This window comes from Triticum aestivum, chromosome 1A (genome assembly GCF_018294505.1).
Source record: "Triticum aestivum cultivar Chinese Spring chromosome 1A, IWGSC CS RefSeq v2.1, whole genome shotgun sequence".
Lineage (NCBI taxonomy): Eukaryota > Viridiplantae > Streptophyta > Magnoliopsida > Poales > Poaceae > Triticum > Triticum aestivum.
The window spans coordinates 226,490,228-226,504,164 of NC_057794.1; positions in this window are offsets into that span (position 1 = coordinate 226,490,228).

Here is a 13,937-nt window from a genome sequence, read left to right on the forward strand (position 1 = left end):
GTAGCTGTCTTCCTCAGCCAAGTTAGGGTGTGGAAGATCTGAACCGGCGAGCTTCAAATCTACACTTCACAGTTTGTTGTGTTCTTCGTCAAGGGTAATTAAAAGTTACTTTTACTGCCCTTGTTGATTCTGATGTTTTCTTCAAATCTTCAAAAGGTGTTTATTCCTCAACTCTTCACACACTAAACACCTCACATATCATCCTCTCTTGATCTATTTCTCTAAGCAACATTTTCCTTCAAGATTCCTCAATTGTGTGGATTTTCAAATCGGTACAACTCTAGAACCTAAGTCAAAGAACGCTTAGTGAAATTCCTCAAGACTCATCCGGTCAAATTCCTCAAACTTGTTCTTTTTGCAAAAACTTCTGAGAACGCATATGACCTCTCCAAATTCTTCACACCTATACTCTATTCACAAGTACACATGTCCACTGCTGAATCTCTAGGTTATCATCAACTTAACTCATTTGCAGCGTTCCTCGAAGAAAAGTTGCATACCTCTTCAGAGAACTCAATAGTTCAAAACCCTCAGCTGAAGAATATGGCAGATGGCAAGAAACCTCTGGGAGGCAAGAGACTGGAGGTTAACACTGTGTTTGAAATCCCTGAGGATATCTACGATGAATATTGCACACCTGATGAGGCCAAACATGGCAAGGAGACCAAAAATCAGTGCAAGGTGCACATACAGAAGATAGAGAGGAGATGGACACGGGAATGGAGGGAATATCGCTATGTCACTCCAAAATATATGAAGAAATTCGCTCTTCACCCTCCTTGCCCAAGACCTCCATTGTCACCTGGCCAAGAAGCTGATCCCACTAGCCTCAAGCGCAGTGAGGACTATCCTAATGAATGGGCCAAGCGTCAAGCTAAGTTGGCCAGAGTAGCAAAAGAAGCAGTGAGGAAATTCAATGAAGATTCTGCTGCTGCTGCCACTGCTGAGGCCTTTGCTAGCAAGCCAAAGAAGGCCATGCCTAAGAAGCCCGCACACAAGCCCAGTGCTCCTTCTTCTTCAATGCCCTCACGGCTAACTTCTGCTAAGCCCTCACGGCCAATTCCTCAAGCCGCACCAGCTCCTTCAAAATCCTCAGATCCTCCTTCCAAGTCCTTAGCACCTGCGCATCTCACCTCGTGTCAAAGGACAACAGGCATCTCTATTGCCTCAGGAGCCTCTGCAAGTTCATCAGCTCCTATGCACTCTTCAACTGGCCCCACTCTGCTGAAGACCAAGGCCACTGCAAGACGAGGCACTAGACCAAGTCCTCAAAAGAAGAAGGCCACCTTCCAAGTACTGTCTGATAACGACGAAGCTGATGATGAACTCGCTGAAATCATCAGAGATAGGCAGCACATGGCCGCTAGAGCCAAAGGCAGTAATGTGACATTGATGCCGGATCCAAAGTTGATCCTCGACTTCATTTACTTGTGGCACAAGGATCCTAACACACCTCTGCCTGAGCTGAACCTCACTCCTGGTCAAAGTCATGTGCTGACTCAATTCATTGACGAAGAAAAATGGAAATATGAATAGGGGAGGAAGGTGAAGAAAGCTCAGTACAAGAAAGAGCGCTTTCTGAAGCAAAACTTCTTGAAGATTTCACTTGAAGAACTTGTAGCTATGCAATCAGAGATCAAGAAACTGAGTGATGAATTTGATCGCTACTATGCTGACTGGCTTGGAGCCAAAGTCAGATTTGTAAAGATAACTGAAAAGTTCACTACCAATGTTGCCGCCCCTACGCAACAAGAAATTCCTCAGGCTAAAGCATCTGCTCAGCCTACTGAAGAAAATGCCAGCACCGCTAATGATACTCAGGCTGCTGAAGAAAATGCTAGTACCAGGGCTGATGACTGCATTCCAGCCGCTAATGAAACTGCCAGGGCAACCTCTAATGTTGCGCTTGAAGAAATTGCCAGGCCAGCTGAAGCTTCAACCGCTGTGCCTGAAGAAATTTCTTATACTAGGGCAACTGCATCAGTTGTGCCTGAAGAAACGGAACCAATTTCCTCTACTCCTCCTACACCTGCACCAAGTCCAATTCTTCCTTCTGCATCAGAAGCGAAGAAGACCAAGGCTACGGAGCATGCAGCTATGAAGAAAAGGAAAGCATCAACTTCATCAGACACTTCAGCTCCGAAGAAGATGAAGAAATTGACCAGCTCGTTTGAAAATCCAATTGATGTTGTTCCAGTCTCAAGCATTCCATCAAAGGAAATTGTTCCTTTTGATGAATAATACGTGATTCCAAGTGGATCCGATGAGGACATTCCTTCTGCTACTTCCTCAGAGCAGTTGGATGAAGAAATTGAAGTGGATGCAATCCCTTCAACCCCAGTTGTTTCATCGCCCATGCCTCAGTTTACTGCTGAAGAGGCCGGCGCTGAAGAAATGAGTGGAGAAGATGAGGATGTGGACATTGGGTGCACAATGTCAGTTCTGAATGATGACTTTTGGGAAAGTCGGCACCCCAACTCTCCGTTATTCACTCCTCTGCAACAAATTCCTCAGTCCCCAGTGACTACTGAAGTTCAAATGGGTTCTGAAGAACCACACCCCACTCCGTCTATCCCTGAAGAGATTCCAGCCACTAGCGCTGATGACATTGCTGCTGAAGAATTGAAGACCCATGCTGCCACTGAAGAAGAAACTGAAATTCCTCAGCCTGCGGAACCTAAGATCGTGATTCCTGAGGTTGTGATGCAATTGACTGACACTCCTCACCCCAAGCCAAAGGATCCTTTCTTAAAGAAGCAAAAATTCAAGGCTGGTGACTTCTTCCACGAGCATGTTTTCTTCACAGACTACAACCCCTATGACTCTACTTGCCTTAGTAGGAAGCGCTTCTAGACTGCCAGCCAAGCAAACTTCTATTCCTCGCTGCTGTTCAACAAAGACAAAGTCTTTGACCATGAGCATATTCCTCATGTGGACATGGAATCACTGCCCTGCTTCGCACCAGTCCTTAGTGTTCTTCATGATGCTGGGCTACTCAACTTTTGCACGGATATTGTTGATTGGAATGAAGAGCTAATTCTTCAGTTCTATGCGATGCTGCACATCACAGGAGAAGATGAAGATGTGAACACTTGGGTATTCGACTGGATGACAGAGAACACACATTTTAAAGCACCGGCCTTTGAATTACTTCATGCCCTTCCTGTCAGTCCTCCCCTTGAAGGCGCTCGTTGCATCTATCATGAACCTGAACTTACTGCTCACTACATGCAAGTGTTGATGAAGCCGCTGAAGCCCGTCCAAGCTCCAAGGACCAAATTCCTCATGAAGGAATTGATGTTTGTGCCTAGAACTGTCTATTGCATTCTGACAAAGACATTGAGTCCAATCAAAGGCCACGATTCAAATGATGAAGAAGTTGTTGGCATTGTGAAGAATGTGCTATTCAATATCATACATGGCATTCCTATCAACTACCATGATTTCTTCATAAGGACTCTGGCAAATTTTTCCCTCTCTCCATTTGCGTTGAAGCCTTATGCTCCTTGGATTATGAGATTCCTCGGAACTAGGTGTACTCAACTACAAGGCTGATTTTCAGAATCATGTCAATTACTTTCCCCCCATTGAAGTCCTCAAGCGGACATTTTCCTCATCTGATGAAAAGGGCAAGGCTACTGCAATTGTTGATGAAGGCATTCGTCCATTGGATGGTCTGTTCCGCAAAGGTGCATCCTACTCCACCAATGATGACTCTGCCGCAAATGCTTCAAAGGAAAATCCTCAAGGCACAGCTCCAAGGGTGATGACTGATCATGAGCTTCTCCTCAGTCTTCACCAGAAGGTCGATCGCAACCACAAATGGGTTAAGCGTCAGTTTGGTTCTATTCTTCACAACATGACTGCCACACACAGTGCAGTGAAGAAAAACCATTACTACCTCCATGAAGTCTTCAGTCGCACTTGGGCTGTTTTGTCACATCTGTATGGTGAAGATGATCTGAAGCAAATGGATTTCAAGCAGGACTTTGAATGGTCTCAGCCGCCACCAGCAACAAAATCCAAGAAGACTAAAGTTCCTTCCTTGGTAGCCAACTCATATTCTTCATCACGCGCGACAGATGAACATGAAGACTTGGACGACACTACAATAGGCCATACTTCAACAACCGACCCCAACAATAATGGCGCTCCTTCATCGACTCAGTGATGATATTCTTCAGGGGCCTTAGTCCTCACTTTTCGTCCTTTGGTCATTGATGACAAAGGGGGAGAAATTTGAGTTAGTCTTCAAGCGGGTCTACTTATATGGGCGTTTTTTTTCTAGGTTACAACTCTCGTTCTTTTGAAGACTTTGCTGGATTGAGTTGTAAACTTAAACCCGATGGTGGTCTGATACTTTTGCTGTGTTCTTCTGCATGCTTATTCCTCATATATGTTAATGCACGCATGCTGAATTACATCAGTCACCATATTTCATCATGCATTTCAAATCAAATTCTTCATATTATATGTTAAATGCGTGTATGGATTACAAGATATAGGGGGAGATCTCCATGATTCTACTCTTCAAGTGTGCATTGCTTCAAAAGCTAATTCCTCACTATGCACATCTTCAGGGGGAGTTCTTCTATATCTTGCAATCAAATTCCTCAATATCAGTATTTACACTTCATATGTTTATCCCCGTTGAAAACTTAACCTATATTGTCATCAATCACCAAAAAGGGGGAGATTGTAAGTGCATCTAGTGCCCCTTAGTGATTTTGGTGTATTGAAGACTTATAGGTTAAGGGACTGACGTGTTTCTGAGTGTACACAGGTCTATAAGTCTATGAGGAGTTTGATATTTACAGAGAAAGTTGACCCCTAAAAATGAAGTTCTTCGATTGAAGACTTTGGATTTCTGAAGACTTTCTGAAGACTTTGAAAGTGAAGAAATTGGTGTGATCCTGGAGACTTGGTATTCATTCGAGGAACATGAAGCATGAAGACCTTTGTTTTAGTAGTTTCATTTTCTCTTTCTTGAGTCATAGGAAACACCGTACTGTTAAAGGGGGTCGGGGAAATACTAAGGAAAATTTTCCAAGTGTTGCTCAACTCAAAATCCTACACCTACCAATCCCTTCGAGTGAAGCCATTGGCAATATCATACAGTTCATTCAAATTTCTTCAATGACAGAGACGAAGCTCTTATGGTCTCTGAGGAATTTGTTCTGACTGAGGAGTTAGAAATTCACCAGTGTGAATTGCCTACAAGTGAGGAACATGATAGCCCTAAGGAATTTGTTAGTCAAATTTCCGACCATTGTTGTGCTACGCGCCAGCTGTCTCAAAATATCCTTCCACCTAACGGTCATTACATTGGAGGGCATTTATGTCTTATCATGTCGAGCTTCTCCCTAGGCTATAAATAGCCGCCCCCTACAACCACTAGCTAGTTGGCTGCTCCAAGAGAAACTGACACTTGTCATTTGAGAACATCCCATCCTTCGAGGACTTTGAGAGAAAATCATCAAGTGAGGAAAACCCAAACCCAAACACCTTCAGACCCAAAGTGATTGAGCATCACTGAAGAGAATGATCCTGCGTGGATCCGATGCTTGTTACCTTTGAAGTTGTGCATCTTCCAGACGGTTGGGCGTCATGGTCTAGAGCATCCAAGAGGAAATTGTGGATCGCAGAGTGACCGAGTCTGTGAAGGTTTGGAAGTCATCTGAAGACTTACCACGAGCGATTGGGCGAGGTCTGTGTGACCTTAGCTCAAGGGGAATACGGTGAGGACTAAGTGTCCTGAGCTACGTGTTCAGGACTGGGTGTCCGGGACTGTGTCCTTAGGTTTAAATACCTAGCCGCCCTAACCAGACGTACAACATCACAACAGTTGGAATTAGTCTACCAAATCATTGTCTTCATCGAGCTAACTGGTTCCATTTCCTCAACCCTTCTGTTTCCATATTTCTGTGTTGTGTGCTTGTTCATATCTGTTTGAAGACTTTGACTGAAGACTTTCTCTATTTCCTCAGCTCAATTTCTTCAGTCTGTTTGTCTTCATTCTGTTTATCCAGTGTTTATGCTTTCTGTACTCTGTGCTTGTTTTCATTTCATCATGAAGACCATGCTCATGTTATGTTATGTTACTTCTGAGTACTTATTCCGCTGCAAGTAGTTCTTCTCTTAGGAATTTCCTCACCCTGAAATTCCTCAGTGAAGAATTCATAAAAATCACCTATTCACCCCCTCTAGTCGACTTAACGCACTTTCACGATCGTGTGAGATCGTGGGTGAAAAGATAAATCATATCATGGGACGAGGAACGATTTGAGCGGCAAAAGCGAAAATTAAGATATAAAATTTGTAACGTTTTGTTTGCAAATTCTTCAACTGACAAGGACACAGTGAAGATTTTGAGCAGGTTTCAAATAGAATGCATATGAAGAATTTGTGAATAGACTAGGTTGTAAGTTATTCTTCACCCGAAGTAATCTTACGGTCGCTTCATAAATAAATTACGTTCGAAATACAAATAGTTACATTGATATTGATTCACTACGTAAAATATGGTATAAGAAAACAAAAAATAGGTTATAAGACCAGAAATATCGCATTTTATGTATGTTTTACACTATGTTTTTACGTTCGTAATTTTACGTAACATAATATATTTTTTATGGGGAGTATATATTTTCTTATGTTCTCTTTTTACGTATGAAATAAGACAAAATTTACGGAACCTAAAAATCCGGTGCATTGACGTCAAACTAGAGAGGGATGAAGGATAACCATTCCTCATCCAGGGTGACGAATAGCGCGACCCTAAGAACACAAACGGAAAGAGTGAAGACTAAGCAAAGTTGAAGAATTTGAACAACTGAGAAATTTCAAGACTGAAGAAATACTCAAATTGAAGATTTTCAACTTTTGTTGGTGGCATGACCCACCGTATAAGAATGATGATTTCAGACGCCGCATATAATTGTCGTAGGGCTCTAAGAATCAAATTCTTCGTTAATTTCTTCACACTTACAGGGTTAGTCTTCATTGATTGAAGAAAAACGTTACTTCGTGTGTTGCACATCTAAGTCATAAATTTTGCGTAAGTGTTAGGATGTGTGTCCTTTTCAAAGGACATTCGAAGATTCTAAGATATTTAGCTCACACCGCAACTTGCTAAATCTCTTCTCGTCCAAGGGCTTTGTGAAGATATCAACTAGCTATTCTTCAGTCTTCACGTACTCGATAGAGATGTTGCCCTTCAACACATGATCACAAAGAAAATGATGACGAATCTGAATGTGATTTTTCTTCGAGTGCTGAACTAGGTTATGAGCAATCTTGATGGCACTCTCATTGTCATAGTAGAGAGGCACATTCTTCACGTTGATATCGTAGTCCTTGAGGGTTTGCTTCATCCATAGCAATTGAGCACAACACGAACCAGTGGGAATGTACTCAGCTTCAGCAGTAGAGACTGATACGCAATTCTGCTTCTTCGAGGACCAACATACCAAGGATCGTCCGAGGAAATGGCATGTGCCTGATGTTGACTTGCGGTCCACACGATCACCAACATAGTTAGAGTCAAAATATCCAATCAGATCAAAAGCCGAGCCCTTGGGATACCATAATCCAAGTGTCGGTGTGCGAGCTAGATATCAAAGAATATGCTTCACAGCCTTATGGTGTGATTCCTTCAGTGTAGCTTGAAAACAGGCACACATGCAAACACTAAGCATAATATCTGGCCTAGATGCACATAGATACAATAAAGAACCAATCATGGAGCGGTATACCTTTTGATCGAAGTTAATACCATTTTCATCAGTGCATAGATGCCCATTTGTGAGCATAGGGATTTTGACGCCTTTGCAATCTTGCATGCTGAGTTTCCTCAGTACATCCTTGAGGTATTTCTCATGAGATATGATGATGCCGTTGCGTTGTTGACGAATTTTAAGACCTAAGAAGAATTTCAGTTCTCCCATCATAGACATATGATATTCCTCACTCATCATATAGGCAAATTCGTCAGTGTAACGTTGGTTAGTACAGCCAAAGATAATATCATCAACATAGATTTGCCACACGAATAATTCATCATCGTAGGTTTTGGTGAAAAGAGTTGGGTCAAGTGAACCGGGTTTGAAGCCTTTCTTCATGAGGAATTCCTTCAAAGTATCATACCACACCCGAGGGGCCTGCTTGAGGCCATAGAGGGCCTTATTGAGTCCGAAGACTTTGCCAAGATGCTTGGGATCTTCAAAACCTACGGGTTGAGCAACATATACTTCTTCCTCAAGCTTACCATTGAGGAATGCACTTTTCATATCCATTTGATATAAGATGATATTATGATGGTTATCATAAGCAAGCAATATGTGAATAGCCTCAAGTCTAGCAACAGGTGCAAAAGTTTCATCGAAATCAATTCCTTCAACCTATGTGTAGCCTTGAGCTACAAGTCGTGCCTTATTCCTCACCACAAGGCCATTTTCATCTTGCTTGTTGCGGTAGATCCATTTGGTGCCGATGATATTGTGCTTGCGAGGGTCTGGTCGCTTGACAAGTTCCCAGACACCGTTGAGCTTGAATTGGTGTAATACCTCTTGCATTGCTTGAATCCACTCAAGCTCCAGAAATGCCTCATCTACTTTGGTGGGCTCTGTTATAGAGAAAAAAGCAAAGTGCCCACAAAAGTTTGACAAATGTGAAGCTTTTGAGCATGTGAGAGGACCTGGTGCTTTGATGTCATTGATGATTCTCTCAATCTACACTTCATTAGCAAGGCGAGGATGAGCGGGTTGACGACGTTGAGGGGGCTCAGCATTTTCTTCGGAGCCATTTTCCGCAGGTGCACCAGCATGATGTTCTTCACAATCAGGAATGACTTCTTCAGCAGATTCTTCGATAGGAATGACATCCTCAGTAGCCTTGAACTTAATGGATTCCTCAGGTGGTATTTCATCTAGCAAATGAGGTAGGTGCTCTCTTTGCGAGCCGTTAGTCTCATCGAACCGCACGTGTACAGTTTCAACAACCTTGTGGTGATAGGTGTTGAAGAATCTGTAGGTGTGCGAGTCCTTTCCGTAACCAATCATAAAACCTTCATGTGCTTAGAATTGTGATCAGGATCTCTAATCCAACATTTAGCACCAAAGACTTTGAAATAACTCACATTGGGTTTCTTGTCAGTGAGGAGTTCATATGAGGTCTTTCTGAAGAATTTGTGAAGATATACCCTGTTGATGATGTGGAACGCAATATTAATTGCCTCAGGCCAGAAGCGAGGAGGCATCTTGTATTCATCAAGCATAATGTGAGCCATCTCAACAAGAGTCCTGTTCTTGAGCTCCACGATGCCATTCTGCTGAGGAGTATAAGGAGCAGATAATTTGTGAGTGATACCAAGTTCATCAATATAGTCATCAAGACTAGTATTCTTGAACTCGGTTCCATTGTCACTTCTAATGTGCTTGATCTTCACACCAAAAATGGTTGAAGCCCTCGAGGAAAATTGTTTGAAGACTTCCTGCACTTCAGTTTTGTAAGTGATGATATGCACCCATGTGTAACGAAAATAGTCATCAACAATGACAAAGCCATATAAAGATGTAGCATTACTAAATGTGGCATAATGAGTAGGGCCAACGAGATCCATGTGAAGTAATTCAAATGGACGAGTGGTAGTCATGATGGTCTTTGAGGGATGCTTGGCCTTGATTTCCAGCTTCACAAGCTCCACATAGATGCTCTTTGAGGAATTTGACACCCTCGATGCCAATGACATGCTTTTTCTTCGCGAGCGTGTGCAAGTTCCTCATGCCAGCATGACCAAGTCGTCAAAGCCATAGCCAGCCTTCTGAAGCTTTTGCATGTAGACATGTAGCAGGTTGTGGTCCTGTAGAGAAATCAACAATATACAAGTCTCATCTCCTAAATCCTTCGAAGACTTTGGAATTGTCAGCTTCCATCATCACAACACAATGATACTTGCAAAAGAGGACAACCATATCAAGATCACAAAGCATTGAGAGAGACATGAGGTTGAACCCTAAGGAGTCGACAAGCATGACTTTGTCCATGTGTCTATCCTTTGAGATTGCAACCTTACCAAGACCCAAGACCTTGCTTTTGCCTTTGTCAGAGTAGGTGATATGCTTCAGATGCAATGGAGATAAAGCAGTGTCCATCAATAAGTTCCTGTCACCAGTCATGTGATTTGTACATCAACTATCGAGGACCCACTCAGTGGCTTTGGGTTGATCATCCTGCAGATGAATTAGTGCAACTTACGAACTCATATACTTCATTAGTGAAGAATATGACATCAAATTCATCAGATCAATTTCATCAAGCAATAGAACAGCTATAGCAGTATGAGGATGTGAGAAATGAAAATTCATTTCTTCATGATTAGCTTGCATCCTTTCAAGAATATTTAGGTCTCTAGTAAATTCTTCAGACGATTAAGTTCGTCTGGAGACCTGACCCTGCATAAGAGATTAGTTCTTTTTATTCACCACCCACATCTGGAGGGGTGGCAAAGAGTTCATCATTCTGCGAGCTCCATAAGAGAAAGGTGGCATAAATGCTAATCCACTTCGTTTCACATAAGAGGGGTTAGAGTAAGCATAGGAATAAGTAGAGAAATTCTTCGAGGACTTATGAACATAATGGTTTGAAGAATAATGCACATATTCATAGCCCTTTGATCTTTCCTGTGAAACAGAACTGTCAGCACAACAATGTTCATATGAGGACTTTGATCCATACGAGGAATTTGATCCACGTGAGGAATGTGGTCCATATGAGGACTTGGATCCATATGAAGACTTTGGTCCATATGAAGAATTTGATCTGGGTTTCCTATTCTTCATAGGTGGTGTCATGATGACATTCACCTGAAGACTTTCAAGGCATGTTTTGGGAACCCAGATTTTCTTCATAGGGGTACCGTTCCTGTAGTTAGTGCCAACATATCTAGCAAATGCTTCACCATTCTGATTTTTGAACAATTTATAGTTGGAGTCAAATGACTTATCAGAAGAATATGAAGATTCACATGTAAAGCCAGATAAAGTAGATGGATCCACTGAAGGTCCCTTCGCAGCAACCCATGAGGTTTTGGGATACTGCTTAGGTTTCCAGTAGGTCCCATCAGCATTGAGTTTCCTCTCAAAGGCAATACCCTATTTCCTAGGGTTCCTGTTGAGGATCTGCTTTTTAAGCACATCACAAAGAGCCTGATACCCTTTGAGGCTTTTGTACATGCCTGTCACATACAATTCCGTCAGACCTGCATGGTCAGTGATACTAGTAGCATCCGCAAATGCGGAATTTGTGATAGCAGAGACAATTGAAGAATTTTCAGCAATAGAAGCATTTGAACATTCAGGTGAAGAATTAGTAAATTCACATCCAATGCATTTCAAACATGGTGGAATGAATTCTTCCTGAGCGGCACTGATCTGTTGAGCAATCAATGAATCACACTCCTTCTGAAGATCTTCATAACTCACCCTTAGATTCTCAAGATCTTGCTTAATTTGAAGAAATTCATAAAAAAGCTACTCATTATCATACAAGAGAGTGTTATGATGAATCTGAAGGTTATCAAACTTGGACTGAAGTCTCTGAAGATTTTCAGTCAAAGTTTTAGTACGATCCATTTCTTCACCCAAATATCATCAGTCTCATCTAGCATTCAGTTACCTTGGCACCTTTTGCCATAAGGCATGGTGCATAGGATAATGATTCCGGATCAAAAGTCATAGCCTTGAGCGATTCCCTAAAATCGTGAAACCAGGGATCATGACGAGTTCGATGACCTTCATAGACCTCAGAGGGTCGGTGCCAAATGAGCTTTGCATGGCTGAGATGCATGATGTTCCTGAACTGATTTTGGGACAAACAGGAGTAGATGATGTCCTTCGTCGTGAGGTTAAGTAGAGTGTACTTGCGAATATCATCAGCCTTCGCCATCTTGCATAGATTGTTAAGACCAATCTCAGTGACGGTCCACAATTTGTTGTTCATCGCCATGAGGCGCTTCATCATCATGGCCTTCCACTTGGGATAATCATGACCGTCAAAGATGGGGCATGTCACTGTCTTCATTCCTGCGGTCGATGTAACTAAAACTCCAGGCGGTTAAACCAAAATCACACATAACAAGGGAGTACCTTGCTCTAATACCAATTGAAAGTGCGTTATATCGACTAGAGGGGGTGAATAGGAGATTTTTATAAATTCGTCACTGAGGAATTTCAGGGTGAGGAAATTCCTAAGCAACGAACTACTTAGCAGTGGAATAATTACTCAGATGCAAATATGACAGAGTAGTAGCATAGTCATCATGAAGATATGAAAGACAGGTATAGAGTACAAGTAGCGTAAACACAGGATAAGCAGGCTGAAGACAAACTGACTGAAGAAATTGAACTGAGGAAATTGAGAAAGTCTTCAATCAAAGTCTTCAAATAGTAACGATCAAGTACAACAACACAGTAACAAGGAAATGAAAGGGTTGAGGAAATAGAACCAGTTAGCTCGGTGAAGACTATGATTTGGTAGACCAGTTCCAACCGTTGTGACAGTCGTACATCTGGTTGGAGCGGCTAGGTATTTAAAGTTGGGGACACACAGTCCCGGACACATAGTCCTCACTGTATTCTTCTTGAGCTAAGGTCACACAGACCTCGCCCAATCACTCATGGTAAGTCTTCAGGTGACTTCCAAACCATCACAGACTCGGTCACTCGGCGATCCACAATTTCCTCTTGGATGCTCTATTCCATGACACCTAACTTTCTGGAGGATGCACAGTCATCAAAGGTAACAAGCGTCGGTTCCACACAGGAACAATCTCTTCGGTTATTCTGAATCACTTTGGGTTTGTAGGTGTTTGGTTTGGGTGTTTGGGTTTTTCCTCAGTTTATGATTTTCGCTCAAAGTCCTCAGAGGATGGGATGCTCTCAATGACAAGTGTCAGTTTATCGTGGAGCAGCCAACCAGCTAGTGGTTGTAGGGGCGGCTATTTATAGCCTAGGGAGCAGCCCGACATGATGGCGTAAATGCCCTTCAATGATATGACCGTTAGGTGGGTAAGATATTTTGGGACAGCTGGTGTCGTGGTGGGCGCACGGCAGATGCCAAGGGATGGCTAAAGAGAGGAGGAGGCTCGAGGGCGTTGGTGGACTCCAGAGCGAGGTTGGCATGAGCGGGCACGGGACGCCGGACATACCCAGGTTCGGGGCTCTCCAGAGAGATAATACCCCTAGTCCTGCCGAGTGTAGTTGGATGATCGATAGTACAATGTTGCTCTTGGAGCTGTATGGAGGAGGAAGGAAGCTGGCCAAGGCTTGGGCTGCTCCTTCTCTCCGGTGTCGCTGTTTTGTGGCTAGTCCTATGCTTGCTTGCTTTTCTCTCGTATGTGTCTTCTGCTTTCTCTCTTTCTCTGTTCGTTTTTGTTGGTCCATGATCGCGGGCTCCCGCGGGGTTTATAGTCCAACCCCTCGGGGGTACAATGGTAATGTTACAAGTTGGTGGGTCCGTATTGTCGGTGTCCGGGGACCCGGGCTGGGTCCCGCTGAGGGCTTGTGGTTCGCCGGGTTCCCCTAGGTGCGGGCCCCGCATGCCTAGGGGGACTATGCGCCGTCTTATCGATCGTCAGGGCGTGGCCGAGTCGAGTCGTGTATAGTGCTCTCCATCAGGTTGTCGCTTGCTGTCATCAGCGGTGAAGGCGGGGGCACTGTAGCCACGCCAGCCCTGGTCAGCGGGTAGGTGAGGGGCACTGCTGCCATGTTCCTGCTGACCAGAGGCAGGGGCGGGGCACTGTTACCTCGGTCGTCGTTGATTGAAGTCTCGTCCCATCATACGGCCTAGATGGGACGGGAGTTGACCAGTGGCTGGATTGCGTAGCAGGCCACGAGTGGTGCTGGCTTGTTGCAGTGGCTTTGGTTTGCCGGGTTCGGCTG